Here is a 16,399-nt window from a genome sequence, read left to right as displayed (position 1 = left end):
GCCATGTAATCGGAAAATCATCGTGATCATTCTGTATTCTCGGGAGATAAAAAAAAATGAAATCCATTTCAATATTTTCCGAGGGGCGGTTGGGTATGGGTAAAGGCTGTAACAATCCCTGTGCCTTATGCCTGTCAAACTTGACCTTCTGGCATACCAAGCAACTGCGCACAAACTCTTCCACATCCTTCTTCAGTCTCCGCCAAAAGAAATCTCTCTCTACCCCTTTCATGGTGGTAGCAATGCCGCGGTGACCCGTAAAAGGTGGACAGTGGCAATCAGTCATAACCTTTTCCCTCAACGGCTATGTAACGCACAACATAGTCTTTTTCATCAAGTAGCCTTCCCGAAGGGAGTATCCAGCTATTGTCTCCCCATCCCGTATCCGTGTGAAAATATCTGCAAAATCTGTATCTGTGGCACACTGATCGACCATATCCTCGAAGCTCCTATGATGTATCGCGGAAATAGCCAGAACCAACGGTTTCCGAGACAAAGCATCTGCCACCACATTCTTCTGTCCCTGCACATGGACAATCTGGAAGTGGAACTGTGACAAGATGTTCACCCACCGCATCTGCTTTTCTGAAAGCTGCTTCTGTGACAAGAAGTAGCGCAAACTCTGATGGTCTGTAAAGACAATAAAATCCGCTCCGAGTAGGTAATGCCGCCACTGAGTAAGAGCATGGATAACCGCCAAAAGCTCTTTCTCATAGATCTGTGCTGTCATCTCCGGCCTAGAGAACAAACGGCTCTCGTAAGCTATGACATGGCCTTCTTGCATCAAGACCGCACCCAAACTACGACCACAAGCATCACAATATACTTCAAATGACTTCTGCAAGTCCGGCAAAGTCAAAATAGGTCCCGTAGTCAATTTCTCTTTCAATGTCCGAAAGGCAGTCACCTCTGTGGGTCCCCACAAAAAAGGTACTCCTTTCTGTGTCAAGATATGCAAAAGGGGAAGCAACCTCTGCAAACTTTCGTATGAACCGCCTGTAGTACGAACACAGTCCCAAGAAGCTTCTAGCTTCATGGACATTCCTCAAATCGGGCCAATCACGGATAGTCTCTATCTTGGCCGGGTCCATTCGCACTCCTGCTGCTGACACAATGTGTCCCAAAAAAGTGTATCTCTAGTAAGAAAAATTCACTTTTCTTTGCATTAATCACTAACGTGTGATCTCGTAATGCCTGAAAGACTTGAAGCAGATGATCTCTGAGTTCTGCCTCATTCTTGGAGTAAACAATGATGTCGTCAAAGAAAGTGCCAACAAATAGCCTGTACTCTCGAAAAATCATGTTCATCATCCGGTTAAATGTCGCAAGAGCATTGGTTAAGCCAAAAGGCATCACCAAAAACTCAAATAACCCAAAAGTCGTCCGAAAAGCTGTCTTGTAGACATCTCCTGGTGCTATCCTGATCTGATGATATCCACTCTTCAAGTCAATCCTGCTAAAGCACGAGGATCCCTGTAACCTGTCGAGTATATCATCGATCCTAGGAATCGGAAATCTGTTCTTGATGGTGATTTCGTTGAGAGTGCTATAATCGATGCACATTCTCCAAGATCCGTCTTTCTTCAAAACCAACAACACTGGAGAGCAATACGGTGAAGTACTAGGCTGGACAAGACCCTTTTCCAAGAGGTCTTTCACTGAGTTCATAATCTTTTCATTCTGTACTCGGCTCACACGATAAGGTGGCCGATTCGGTGGCGTGCTTCCAGATATCAGATCAATGGTATGATCTTCAGGCCCTCTCAAAAGCAATCGGCATGAGCGTGGAGAAAAAATCTTGGCGTTCTTTTCTTCAGGTCAAAACATATTCAACCTTTATCCATCGTTCAGTTCTCCCAAAAGAATGAGTAAGAAAACTGAAGTTCATCAAGTACAATCTCTAAGCCCTTCATTTATCAAAGTCGCTTTCTCGGCCCGGTAGTCAACCACGGCGTAGTTCTTGTGGTACCAAGGGATCCCGAGTAGAACGTCACTCACGTGCCCTGAACACCCCTGTCATTGCAAACGAAGTTTGCCAATGCTCGGTGTAATGGCAACATCCCATCCGGGTGCCAGTCGAACTACCTCCGCCTGTGGCGTCAGTCTGTCGGGCGTAGTTCCAAATCGAGCCGCCAATTCCAAGTGAAAAGAAGTTGGCCTTGGCTCCTTCAAAAGAGCTTCCTCATCCTTCACTTTGCCCCGAAAGCGGCAAAGTTTGTACTTTCATTCATTAGATTCGGCGCAGGTCCCACGCCATGTGGTACCAGTTCTGCTTTTCTATCTGCCTTTTCTGCCACATTCCTCAGCTGCTCTCGAACTCTCAGACTTGTCGTCATCTTTATCATTCTGTTCTTTCTGTGCCTTATAAGGGCACTTTGCGGAAATATGTCCATGTTCCCTGCATCCAAAGCACTTCCCCTCTCTGATGAAGCGAGCTCTCTCCTCAGGAGTAAGCTTGGGTTGTGCATCCTTTTTCTCTGGCTTGCTCTTTTTCTTTCTATTTTCATTCCCAGAAGTCTGTTCGGCTCGTTGTGTCATGGCCTTATCTGTGGGGTAGGTCAAACTGCCAGAGTGAATGGCAAAGCCCCGCTTCGCATGACTCATCAACTCCTGAATAGAAGCTGACTTCTGTTCCAAGCAGTGATCTCGGATCTCTGTAGGTAAACCCAAGGTAAACCGCTCAATCTGTTCTCTGAACGAGATCTTCTTGAATGAAGAGGCGGAAAGAAAAGAGCTCCAGAATCCTTCACAATAAGAATTCACTGTATCGCTCTTGGTCATCCGGAGATGGTTCCAAGCAGCTCGTATATCTCGCTCAAACTCTTGAGTCAACAAAGAAGAAATAAAAAGCCTCTTGAATTTCAGCCATGTAACTGGCACAGTCTTGCTTAATAGAAGCGTGGACCACCAAGTACGAGCATTCCCCTTAAAGTAAGAGGCAGCTCTCCGAATCTTGGAGTGCTCTGAATAGCGTCCTCCCGCGAAAGCGATGTCAAACTGCTGTATAAAAGACAAAGCCTTCGAAGCATCTGAGTATCCTGAAAAGTATCAAACTTGATCGAGTGGCCACCTTCCTTAAACTCTCGGACTTTCTTGCTTTTATCTTCGAGAAAGTCATACTGGTTGGCTTTGTAAAAATTCTTCTTGTTCGCATAAAACTTTCCGTCATCGGAATCTGAGCTGTCTGTAGACGAGTCCTCAGTAGAACTGTCAGTCTCTGGGCGAGATGTAGCCTTCTTTGCCTTTTTCTTGCCCGTTCCGAAGCTTTGTGTCTTGCTTCGCTTTTTGCTTTTTTCTGTCTTCTTCGCTCTAATCCGAGGAGCTAGAAGAATTGTCAGAAGAAGAAGAAGAAGAACTGGGTACTCCTTCAAATCGAACACGCTTCTTCCGTTTCTTTGCTTTGTCGAATGTCGACTGACGACCCAAATATCCCGGGAAGTCAGTACCTTTGTTCTGCTTTTTGCCGTGCTTTTTGCCTTTCTTTTGCACGTCAAAAAGCTGAGCAATCCGTGCATCAACCACGTTCTCCAGTTCCTTCTCCGTATATTTCTTGGAGGCAGAAGGTTTTCTTGAGAGCGGGTTTCGGGAGTGGTGTTGTGGTTCTCTGCCACTCCATCTGTACCTCTTCCAAAGAGGTCTGGTTCATATATTTTGCCATCTTCGGATCCTTGGCAAAATTGAGCATCATCATTGTTGCATCGCTGATCAACTGGCGACGCTCTATCTCTCGCCGCTCCGCCTAAGTAGGCCAAGGCGGGCCATACTCTCTGCCTGAATCTTCGTTGTGATCCCAGCCCGCATCTCCAGATGCAGAGGGAGTCGACTGATCATTGCCTGAAGCCATAGGTGCCGCGGAAAAAAAATTTCGGGGATCGGATTTCCCGTAGAAGAGAAATCGGCCGTGCTCTGATACCACTGTAACAGACTTGGACACTCTCAAGTCAAGAATCAACCGCGACAGCATCAATTAACCACTTCAAAACAATTCACAGATCACAATAGATTTGCACTGGCCCGGCGGAGTTCCGTGCCTAGAGATATTGGCCCCAAGACTGGCGCCCCTTTCGGTATTTCTTTTTATATTAATCAATCATCAAAGTACAAGAGAGCGGTTAGGGTTTCACTCTCAGACTCTGCGTCCAGATGCTCTGAGAAGTGAGGCCCTCACCACTAATTTAAAGGTTACAAGAGATGCCCAAAAGCAGAGCCCCAAAAGCTTTTAAAATCAAAAGCATCAGTTCTCTCTCTCTCTTAGAGAGTCTTTTCTCTTTTTTTTATAAAAAAAAAGCAAAAGCAAAATTCGCGTCGCTCATCATTTTCCATTTTTTTTTTTTTAATAATAATCCGCCTCCGCGATTTCCGGAATTTAGGGTTTTTGGCAAAAATTAGGGTTTGCAGGAATTTTAGGGTTTCTGACAGAAATTAGGGTTTCTGCTGTCCGCCACGTCATCACTTTGTGACATACCGTCTGCGTGTGAAACTACCGTTCACATTGGCGATACAATGTCCGACCGTTTGCTACTTCAAAAAGAGGGTCTCAAAAATAAAACAAAACCCATTGGAAAAAAACCAACAACTAAAGTTAGCAGTTGCCACGTCCTTGTGACATAGTTAACAGCTGCCACGTCCCCGTGACATACCCCCCTCTTGAAATTGCAAACGTCCTCGATTGCATACCATAAATACACGCCACTGATAATCTTGTGCTATTAACACTCTTTTATCATCGCATGTATCCGCCAGAAAGGTCGTAACACATAGATACAAATGACTTAATGAGACCTTCATACTTTTGTCATTTCCATCTATTACACTGAATTCATATGTACATTTGATGTACTAGCTCCATCATTACCCCTCCTTTGCACACGTTGGGTTGGGGCATAGGTAGGTTGTAACCCAAAGGCTTCAAGGTAAAGCTGCAATACATTTGGTGACTCTGACAGTTCTTGCTCTTCCATCCACTTTGCATCCATAGGCAGATAGTTCTTGAACTTCACCAAATAGCGTCTTGCAACTTGTCCTTGAACTTTTCTGTCTTTATGTGCCAAAACTTGCTCAGGTATCAGGATCTCATCAAGTTCCTCAACTTCTGGCTGATCCTCATCTGGCATATCTTCTGGCACATCACCCACGAAGGGTCTTAGAAGACTCACGTGAAACGCATTATGAATCTTCCACGCATCAGGCAATTTCAGCCTGTAAGCCACATTGCTAATCTTGTCAAGCACTTGAAAAGGCCCATAGTAACGCATGCTGAGCTTAGGAAACAACCGTTCCTTGCCCTTCATCTTCTTTAACCTTGCCTTTTCGAACCTTAACAGAACCCAATCACCAGGTGATAACAGCAATTCACGACGGTGACGATCAGCAGCCTTTTTCTGTTTTGCCTGAGTCTTTTCCAAGGCAACTAATTTTCTTGTACATTTCATCCATGTTCTCAGCATATCGATCCGCCTCAAAGATCTTGTCCTTTGTATGCAAAATGGGAGGAACCTTTTTGCCGCCTTCAACAATCTCAAAAGGTGCTTTGCCAGTAGACGAATGCACCGTATTATTGTACGCATACTTAAGCATAGGCAAATACTGTTCCCACTTGCCCTTATTATTTGACACATAGCATTTCAGCAGATCTAAGACAGTAGAATTAGCCTCTTCTGATTGTCCATCAGTTTGTGGATGAAACGAAGAGGAGAACTTGAGCGTAGTGCCCATGTTTTCAAACAATCCTCTCCAGAACAAACTGGTCATGTGAAGATCACGATCATTGATAATCAATTGTGGCATACCATGGTACTTAAAACACATTGTACATGAACAAGCGCGCCATCTGATCAGATTTTATCTTCTTCTTGACAGGGATAAAATGGGCCTGCTTGTTGAACCTGCAGATAATGGTCCATATACCATCATTCCTTGTTGGCGTTCTTGGAAGATCAAAGATAAAGTCCATAGCAATGCTTTCCCATGGCTTATCCGGAATCGGCAGTGGTTGTAACAACCCTGGTGCCTTTTGCCTGTCAAACTTGACCTTTTATGCATGCTTGCACAAAGGCATCCACATCTCTCCTCAAGGTAGGCCAATAGAAGAATGTTTCTACCGCTTTAACTGTCGCATCAATGCCACGATGCCTTGCATACAATGGGACATGACTCTCTTCAATGACCTTATGTCGCAGTGGCCTAGTGACACAAAGTCTGCCATGCATCATCATAAAACCATCTCTGAGGAGGTAGTGCTCGTGATGTTGCCCCTCTTGTAACTGTTCAAAAATCCTTGCAAAATCTTCATCAGCAGTATACTGTTCCTCGTGTCATCTAGCTCATGATGATAAGGAATTGACACAACTGAAATTTGTGGCTTTCTTGATAACGCATCAGCCACAACATTCTTCTTGCCTTCCACATGCATAATCTGGAAGTGGAACATGGAAAGAATGTTTGCCTATCGCATATGCTTTTCGGATAACTTTGACTGTGTCAAGAAGTATCGCAAGGTCTGATGATCTGTTTGGACAACAAAATCAGCCAAGAGTTCTTTCTCATAGACTTGCATAGTCCTCTCTGGCCCTTGCAAAATTCGGCTTTCATAAGCTACTACCCGTCCATCTTGCATTAGCATTGCTCCGATGCTATGCCACACGCGTCACACTGGACCACAAATGACTTCCTGAGATCTTGCAAAACAATTACTGGATCTAAAGTCAACTTTTCCTTTAAGAGACTAAAAGCTGAAATCTCTTTTTGGGTCCATCTGAAAGTGACCTCTTTCTTTTGCAAAGCGTGAAGAGGCGATGCTATCTCTGCAAAATTTTTGATAAACCTTCTATAGTAGGAACACAATCCCAAGAAGCTTCTGACATCGTGCACAGTCTTCAAGTCTGGCCATGTCTTAATAGGTTCGACCTTTGCGGGATCCATTCTGACACCATCCTTTGAGACTATGTGGGCAAGAAACTGGATCTCTTCCAAGAAGAATTCACTTTTCTTAGGATTGACAAGTAACCTGTGACTGCGCAGCTCTTCGAACACAATGGTCAAGTGACGCCTATGCTCCTCTTCATTCTTCGAATACACTATCATGTCATCGCGAGCGGAAAATCCGGTCCATCATTCTGTTGAACGTGGCAGGAGCATTTGTTAGCTCAAACGGCATCACTAGAAACTCATAAAGACCAAATGTCGTTTTGAACACAGTCTTGTGCACATCCTCTGGCCTTATACGAATCTGATGGTACCCACTCTTAAGGTCTATCCTGCTGAAAATTTCAGCACCTTCTAAACGATCGAGAATATCATCAATTCTAGGAATAGGAAACCTATTCTTGATGGTATTCTTATTCAACGCACGGTAATCAATACACATGCGCCATGAGCCATCCTTCTTTTGCACTAGGAGCACTGGGGAGCAAAAGGGTGAAGAACTAGGCTGAATCAGCCCCTTCTCTAATAACTCCTCAACCTGGCCCATAATCTCTTTCTACTGCGCCGTGCTAACCTTGTAGGGGGGTCTATTTGGTGGGCTACACCCTGGCACCAAATCTATCCGATGGTCCTCAGGTCTCTCTGGCGGCAATTGCGACGGTAATGAATCAGAAAAACAATCACTAAACTTTTGCAAAAATGCTGACCTTTCTTTATCTAACACAGATAAATTTGACTGATCACTATCTGAGACATCACGTGCAAAAATCAAGTACACAGAAAGATGATTCTTTATTACAGAAGTGATAGCAGAAGCAGATACAATAGGGACTGGCTCTCCTTTAAGCTTTACATCCAAGATGTGAGTTTTGCCCCTATGGTGTAGAGTGATCTTTTTGTTGTAGGCATCCAAGACTCCATGCACTCGGAACATCCACGGGATCCCCAACAAGGTGTCACATCCTTCCAGCGGCATGATGTAGAACTCTTCTGTGTCCACGTACGACTGGATATGCAGACGCAGCTTTCCAATAATGGGATTAACACACTCTGAGTAGCCAGGACATGCCAACCCTGCCTCTGCTGTGTACCCCATCTCTTCGCTCTGATGCCCAGCTTCATAGCTAACTTTGGTGAGATAAAGTTGGCTTTGGCACCTGGATCAAACAAGATGAGTGCTGTCGGATCCCTAACTTTACCCCATGCCCTGCATGACTCACTGGCATCTGTACTGGGCCTGTCACCCACCATCTCTGGCACTAAACCTGCCGTGGGTTTAGGCTTCTTGCCTTTCTGGTCCTCTTTATCCTCTGAGTCAGCTGGTCTTTTCCTTTGTGGACAATTGGTAGCAAAGTGACGAGGCTGCTCGCATATAAAGCATTTGTTTTCAGCCATTAGGACCTTCTTTTCCTCGAGTGACTTGCGCACAAAAGGCTTCCTTTTTTGTTTCTTTGCCTGTGCTCCAGAAGTCCCGGCTGAATCCTTGTCTTTGGTGGACTTTTCTGACCCCTGTGACGCATCAGGAGCCGTTTTCACAAAGGGCTTCTTCGCTGAATTTTTCTTTTGCTGCCCTCCTTTGTCGTTGCTCGGAAACCCACTGTCCTCTCCTTTCAATAAGGCAAGACCAGTGTTCGCAACTTCCATTAGCTGAGTGAGGGTAGCCACTCTGTTCTTGGTACAGTAATCGCGAAGCCCTTTAGGCAGCCCACAACAGTACTTCTCTATCTACTCTGTCAATGGCACAAATCTATAGGAGGTCACTAAGAGTAACGCTTTACAAAACCTCCTATTGTACTCCAGCAAGCTCTTGCATGAAGCTGAAGTAAGTTGGTGCCAATCTGTCATGACGTCGGCTTCAAATTCATTTGACAACCAAGCAGATGCAAACATTTGCTTAAAGTAAACGCATTGTCCTTTAAGAAAGTGGCAGCTTTCCTGACCTTTGAGGCCTCTGTAAAATTCCCTCCCGCATAAGCTGTATCAAACTGCTGGAGGAAAGTGAGAGCCTGTCTTATCCTCGAAGCCACTAAAGGTACTCAACTTTATAGCTGCACCACCTTCTTTGTAAGCTTTTGGCTTCTCCAGTGCCCCCAAGTTGTCATATGGAATGGTCTGTAACATGGGCACTGTAGTAGGCATGATCGGCACATCTTGGCCATTCACATTTTGCGTAAGAGGTGCGATATCTGGCTGCTGTCCAGAAAAACCAGCCATGCCAAAATGACCCTGTGGCACCCCAAACTGGCCGTGGTTGCTTTGAAAACCCTGCTGCATGCCGATACTACCATACATGGGGTCATAGTTTTTTCATACGTCAACCATGCCTCTCACTCGGGCGGGTATGGAAGCCCGATATAAGCCCGATTCAGAACCCCCGAAGATTTCATACATGGAATACCATACGGCACTAAAAAATTAGCACATATATATATATATATATATATATATATATATATATATATATATATATATATATATATATATATATATATAACAAATAGCAATTAAATTTAAAACACTAGACCCTAGAGAGCAAGCCAAAGCCAGCTGCCACATAATGCATTAAAACATGATACATCATAGAAATTAGAAAATGTAGAATCTAGCTAAATCAAGGTCTCTGATCAATAGATACAATCATACATGAATGATGATACATCAATGATCATACTAGAAGTAGAGGCTAGAGCAAAGCAGGAGTAGAGGCTAGAGCAAATTTGACATTTTGGGGGAAAAAATGCCAAATTGTAAAAACTGCTCTGCTCACGTCCGGAATCTCCAACCATGCGCCAATCAGACGCGGACGTGCCCAGAAGTATGATTGCCCAATCGGACGCGTATGAAAAAAACTATGGATGGGGTTTGGTATGATGCCATGCATACCCCCAAACATTGTTCCTGGCATGTACGGCTGACTTCCAGGCGCATAACCAGCCATACTTTGGAACACTGATCCACCCCTGAAATACCCAGGATGTACCGTGGGTGGTGGAAAAACTGGGTGCATAGCCTGGTATCCAGTTCCCTGTCCATTCAAGACAGCATGTTGCCTCTGAAAGGTGGCAGGCTGAACTGGCATAACCTGTGGAATAGGCGCTCTAGCCACCTGTTCAAGCACAGGAGGAACCTGTTTTGGAGCCCCTGACTCCGCAACATGCGAGTGGTCCCTTTCCTCCCTAGCCGCATGAAGTACCTGGGCTTGAGCATCAACAAGCTCCGTACGCGGCTTAGGTTGCCTATTTTGCTGTTGCACTGGTGGCGCTTGTAAGAACTCCATAAACCTTGGGTTCTGCACCAGTTGCGAAAAGACATTCACCGCGGCAACTAACTGAGTCCTGAACGCATCATCCTCAAGTTGCCCAGTCGTAAAGCCCTGTACTGCTGGAGGGACATTCACATTGACAGGAGGTACAGACTGACGTGGCCATGAGCTCTCGCCAATCTCAAAAACCATACCTCTTCCATAATGCCCTTCCCTTTGTCTGCCATAGTGTAATCCCGCGTTCCTGCACTTTGTGTCTTTATCCAAAACAACCGAGGCTCACTTCTTGAGGAAAAAGTGATTGATGTTTCGGCAACGGAACCTTGAAACCGGCCCATAGGGCGGTAGGCGTTGGCTTTCACCTGAAATTCTTTACTTTAGACACACAGAGAGAACGTGCAAAGGAAACTTGTAACGGGAATTAACACTTAAGCACACACACGGCTCGGAAGCTAGAATGCTCCGAGCAGACAAACTGTAGGCCCCAAAATTGGCGCCCCTTTCGGTATTTCTTTATTCTTTAACAGAGGGAATAAAACCTGTGATCTCCTACGAGCTGCCCCGCACAGTCCAAGCTAAGAAACACCTATTCTGGCCCGATTTCGGCAGCATAACTGTACTAGGACGCTTCACAGTCAGTATCCCCATGCAATAGATGACTTTCCCGACGCATATGGACACTTTGCAAAACCTGGCGAGAATCTGCAGCACGCTGATTTCTCTGTTTTCTGCCCCGAAAATGCACCAGATCACCTCTATAGCGGTCCCCTTGCGTCCCTGAACCTCTTGGGGGTATTAGGGTCCGTTTAGGGCCCTAAACCTGCAAAAATACACAGCAGGCTGTAATTCCCTTTTTTGGGCTCCGTTTCGCGTGCCGGTCGCATTTGTAGCAAGACCTCGAGCTCCCGCACCTGTAGGGCTACTTTCCCTTTGAATCGGACGAGATTTCTCACGTGAAACCTCTCTGAATTCACCTATACCTGCGGGGGATTAGCCACTAGCTAACCCAGTACCTGTGCAAGAGGCTCTTGCCTCGGCAATCGCGCATGAACTCGCACAACCGTACATCAGTCAAATGAAAAGCCCTCTTGTGGCGCATCACATAACTGCACATAAGGGAGAGAGAGAGCAGTGTGTAGCGTGCAGGGCATCACTCCTGGCACCACATTGTACATAGAGGGAAAGGAAGCACTCCATAGCTCTTAACCTGTGGCAGGAAAACTCAAAATGAGCCTCCGAGCTATAAATTCAGCGCTACCTCTTCTTTGCATTAAGCAAGTGCACAAAAATGTGCCACTTGGCGCATTTACAAGAATTTTTCCGTTTCGGGTTTGCTGCCTAAAAATCTCCCGATTGGGTGCTCAGTTGACTTTGCGGCTGAGTTGTAAAATGTTCCCCTAGTCATACCGGAAGTAATGACGCGAACACATTTTACGGCCCAAAATAGCAGTTTCCTAAATTTTAGGAAATATTTCCATTGGGCTCCCACTGGTCATCTGACCATCTATTCTCATTGGGACCGCATCCAAAAGTGCAATGTGGCCCAACTGTCGGATACTTTCTGTTAGTAGTCACACCTTGACTTTAGGCCTTTATTGAGTTCACTTCCTAGTATCCACCAACTTATTGAGTGCGACGGGGGGACCTATATGATCTTGCTTTGAGCCTAGACATCCTCTTACTATACGAATTCCAGTGCCGACCACTTCCCGTCTGCGGGTGAAACTACCGTTCACATTGGCCATATAATGTCTGACCGTTTGCTACTTCAAAAAGAGGGTCTCAAAAATAAAACAAAACCCATTGGAAAGAAACCAACAACTAAAGTTAGCAGTTGCCACGTCTTGTGACATAGTTAACAGCTGCCACGTCCCCGTGACAGCGGCCTAGAAGTGGATCGAGGTCGCCAAAAAAGGGAAAGGGAAAGGGGCTTCTTTTACACTTACCATCATTAATATGACCCTCGAAGAAGAGCAAAGAAGGCGGCTACGTGCCTTACATGTGTCACCGACCTCAAGGATGTCAACAATGTTGAACAAGAGGTCACAAGCCTCATGTCCATGATGGGGATGGAGAAGCCTCTACACAAAGGCATGGAGGGTGGGCAAGAAGAGTGAAGGCCCGAAAGAGTCCTCAAAGCACAAAGCAGTCATACTACGGTTCCCCTCCTTGGAGGAGGAGTTCTTGCCAACCCTCAAGAAGACACGTATTTTTCTCAGTGATGATCTCATTCTCTCGCAGCTGGCTCACATGAGAGAGGTGATGCCAGAGATTACAATAGCAAGGAAGAAGGGAAGGATTGCCTTCTACAGAGATGGCCGGTTGGTGATTGTAGAGCGACGCTCTACATGACAGTGTGAGACCATGCTGAAGATGGCAGCTTGGAATTATAATGGATCTTATAGGCTGGATGTGGGCGCCTTTGAGGATAGCTTTTGGGACAGGGACATTATATTCTTCTCAGAGACTCATCAAGCCCCTGGACAGTTGATGCCACATGTGACTGGATATAGATGGGGGAGAGCTTACCGGACTGACACAAGATCTGAGCGTGGAAGCGGATCGGGGGGAATAGCAATATTATTTAGTGAGGAGCTATAGCCACTTCTACACCATAGCTATAGGGAATGGCCATTTTCATGTCTCACGAACGGGAATCCGGAATGGGAAATTAAGATGGGAACGGGAAAACGTTGTAGACCATTAAGCGACGTGAGTATCCAAAACAGGGAATGGCATCTCACGCATGTTGCCGTTTCCTGTTCCCCGTTCTGATTTCCCGTTCCGCGTAACTATGTAAATCTACACATTGTATGGAGAGATGATCATGCTAGATACATGTGGGTGAGACTGAGGGCCGACACAGACCGACATTGCCATATGCCTCCCAATACATAGTCTATGCTGGGTCTAGAGGCGAGTCACCTTTCTCTATCCTAGATAATTACATATAGGAGTTTTCCAAGGATGGTGACATCCTCCTCCTAGGGATCTTCAATGCCCGGATGGACAATGCTCAGACAGTCTTCTATGGCACTTCAGAAGAGAGCTTAGAGAATTGGATGTAGGAGATTTGGGGCTTGATAGACATTTACAGGACAAAGAGCAGACAGAGTATGGGAGACATCTCACGGAGATGGCGACGACACATGGTCGGGTGTTACTTTATGGTCTACAACGTTTTCCTAGAGCGGCAGGTTTCACATGCTTTTCACACAGGCATGGGCCAACACAGTGGACTATGTCATGGCACAACTGAGCTTCATCCCCTGCATTCAGGATTTCACAGTAGAACCTAGACTAGTGGGTGTAGCAGTGGATCATGCTCTCTTGACACTTTCCGTCTCCTTTCAGTACAATACAACCCAAGTGTCAGGAGGGAGACACATACCCGCTATACATTTATACCAGAGATTGATTGTTTATACAGAGGAGATCTATGCTCGTCTATGTACAACAGCCAATCCAGGACTCTCAGTGGAGGAGATCACCACTTTATTGACTGAGACATTGCATGATGCAGCATAAAGGCATACCCACACACTCAGCGTGATCAGAGACGTCGTTCTGGGACCATGCCTCAAAACAATTGGTATGACGAGGAGTGTCGAGAGACGAGAGCACAGCTTGAGAGGGATCCTCTCCTAGGGGTCATCAATTACAGATAGTCTCGGGTAGCCTTCAGGCGCCTTGTGCGACGGAAGGAACGAGTATTCCTAGCTCAGATGGAGCGAGACTTATACCAGTTGTTCTTGAGTAGAGACTCAGGAGAGGCATGGCGTTTCTTTCATGATTACTCCCCTCCCCCAATGATTATTTCTCCTGATGTGTGAAGCTAGTATGCAACATCCTTATATACGGTCCTTGGACAAACACCCCTTCCAGATCCTCTTGAGCCATGCCCATCTAGGAGTACCTACCACTGAGATGGTAAAGACAGCCATTGAGAGGATGAGGACTAGGAGGGCATATGATCATGATGGTTTAGTGGCCCTTGAGTCCTCCAAACAGTTGGCTTTACAAGGAGACACATCATGCTGGTATGCACATATGACAGCATGGTTCCAAATACATGCCTTCAACATGGACAAATTGCCTCCCTTCCAGTACTCCCTTGATGCACCGTAGCTATCTCTTACACGGGTGGAGATTACTAGACTCATTCGCCAGGACTAGACCAATTGGACACCGGGAGGGCATGGATAGAGTCGACATAGGAGTTGGGCACAAAAGTGGCTTTCTATAGAGAGCATCTCTCCAAGTCATAGGGGATGAGTTTGTGATTGGACCCAGTTATATGGATACACACCTATCTCATGGGTTACGGTGTCCCGTTGGTCAGATACGGACGTTTTCACACTAGCTCTCTGAGACTGGTAGATTTAGAGGGATACCAACAACGAGCAGGATATGCTGCCTATGCCATACAGAGCCAAAGACGGAGATACATTATATATGTCAGTGCACAATGTATTACGAGATAGGGGGTCACTTCCGCTGTCTATTCAGAGAGGGATTTGGACCCTTCTCCAGAGTCATGAGCTATCATGACCAGAGATGTCTTGGACTGTATCTACTTGAGTTACACAGACACATAGATAGTTTACTGAGGAGATGTGGAGGGGAAATTCCAGAGACAGATTACTGATTTCTTCACACGAGACACTCGATAGATAGGGGAACAGCCACCATCGCAAACCTCAGCTCATCTGATACTCACACCCACGGTACTTTGATTGACCGAGCATTGGAACTAGGGAGATTAAGACGCCCACGACTGAAGAGAGGAGCCTTAGAGCATCAACATAGACTACAATAGAGGATTTGAGCCATACTATCTCGACATCCAAAGTACATATGAGGATGGATTTATCTCCCATTATATCACCCTCTTGTATTGGGCACCCATTGTATCAATGGTCACACATACCCCACAGTTTCAGCTATTAGCACTGCTAGATTCATTATGGTCTTTCTTCTTTTTTTGTACCAGACATGGTATCAGATTCACCAATTTGTAACGGATTGGTCTCATAGGTCATTTTGGCCTGTTGAAAACGTTAATTTATCATTTCATTTAATTTCTCTCCCCTCTACACATCTCTCTCTCTCTCTCTCTCTCTCTCTCTCTCTCTCTCTCTCTCTCTCTCTCTCCCCAAAGAAATGAAGGAACCATCCTCTGTGCTAAGTAGCACACATTCAAGCAAGGTATGTCATGTGACACATCCAACCCTATGTGTCCGTGGACAAGCTACAGCACGACAAGGGTTCCGTCAGTCCAGATTAGCAAGTGTTCTGGCACTTTTGTGAGTCTGTTCGCAGACCGTGCATACCCAGGCACTTAGTGTAGATGCATATCCTCTGGTTGCCCACAACATGATCATAAGCATTCCCATCAGAATCCTTCAAGGGAATTTTCCAGTGCATTTAACCTATCTTTCCTATTTTTGACATTTTTCACCCACTTATTAATTTAAGTGACTTTTGTTGTGAACTGAGTAGGGCAAATTGGGTAAGATAATATATAAGCAAACCTAGGCTAGCACTATTTGGCAAAAGAGCAAGGAGAACACAGGCCACAGGCAGCAGGTTCCCCCCCTCTCTCTCAAGCAAGATCCCCCCTTTGGTGGCATTTTTTCTCCAAGCAAGAACCCTCGGCACCTAGCGTTTTTCAACAAGATCCTCATCGCCATAGACTCCTATCCCCTAGCATTTTTCATCTACAGCATCATCGCCATATACTCCTATCCCCTGGCGTTTTCCAGTCATAGCCTCATCGCCACATGTTCCCCCTTTGCTGGCGTTTTTTAGCAGACCATGATCGCCCACTTCCCTGGCATTTTCAGCAGTGCAATAGCTTCAGCAAATCAGTGACAAAGCCTCGGAAATTCAGCAAGTAAAGACCAGCCAGATCAGCGTTTTAGGAGCATTTCAAAGGCCTGCAAATCTGCGTTTTTAGGGCAGCCGAAGACATGAAGAACCTGCAGCAAAACAGCGTCTTTCCTTGCGTTTTTGGCAGCAGCAGATTTCAGCCATTGGCGTTTTTGGACAGCAGATAAAGTGCATCAGTTTTCAGCCTTAGAGTCGGTCTCGTCATCCCCGTCGTCGACATCGACATAGCCTAGACTTGCATTAGTTCTCATTCATCCACTTGTACGAGTTTGTGCAATCAATAGTAGACCACTCTCGCCAACGAGAGTGGGGCCTTCGGAG

General features: G+C 45.7%; 1 protein-coding gene across 1 annotated transcript in view; it reads left to right on the top strand.

The window, feature by feature from the left end:
• The window catches only part of LOC147452687 (pentatricopeptide repeat-containing protein At3g03580-like), a 61,638-nt gene that overhangs the window by 40,294 nt on the left and 4,945 nt on the right, over positions 1-16,399 (top strand). The gene's annotated exons all lie outside the window — the stretch shown is intronic.

This window comes from Adiantum capillus-veneris, chromosome 8, assembly GCF_014529385.1.
Source record: "Adiantum capillus-veneris isolate H3 chromosome 8, ASM1452938v2, whole genome shotgun sequence".
Classification (NCBI taxonomy): Eukaryota; Viridiplantae; Streptophyta; class Polypodiopsida; order Polypodiales; family Pteridaceae; genus Adiantum; species Adiantum capillus-veneris.
This window is presented reverse-complemented; position numbering and strand designations above follow the sequence as displayed.